Source organism: Dipodomys ordii, unplaced genomic scaffold (assembly GCF_000151885.1).
Source record: "Dipodomys ordii isolate 6190 unplaced genomic scaffold, Dord_2.0 Scaffold141, whole genome shotgun sequence".
Taxonomy (NCBI): Eukaryota; Metazoa; Chordata; class Mammalia; order Rodentia; family Heteromyidae; genus Dipodomys; species Dipodomys ordii.
Genome location: NW_012267357.1, coordinates 2,476,462 through 2,476,885, shown reverse-complemented (window position 1 = coordinate 2,476,885; position 424 = coordinate 2,476,462).

Below are 424 nucleotides of genomic sequence, written 5' to 3'. Positions count from 1 at the left end.
AAAAAAAAAAAAAAAGTTAATGCTGATTTATTAGGAAAAAAAAAATTTCTAAGGGAAAGCCTTAAGTTCAAGCCCCAGTACCAGCAGAAAAAAAAAAAAAAAAGGCTGTCATGGAAAAAAATAGCATCTTTGCCATCTATTTCTCAAAGGGAAATAGAATCATCATCAGGACATCATGTGGCATCCTTGTAAGGACTCTGCCACTGGGCCAATGGCCAAGCCCCATCTTGATGTGATTAGTAGGACTAGTTTAATTAGTTTGCTCCACTAGGGTGCACACACCAGCCTGGGATTCAGAGTCACAGGTTATGTTCAGATCTGTAGCCTGCTGCTGAGTGGTTGAGGGACATCAGGCCAGGCCATATAAACGTGGCAGTACCTGGCTTCAAAGTGACCTGCCGGCACACTCCCTGTTGCTTCTGTC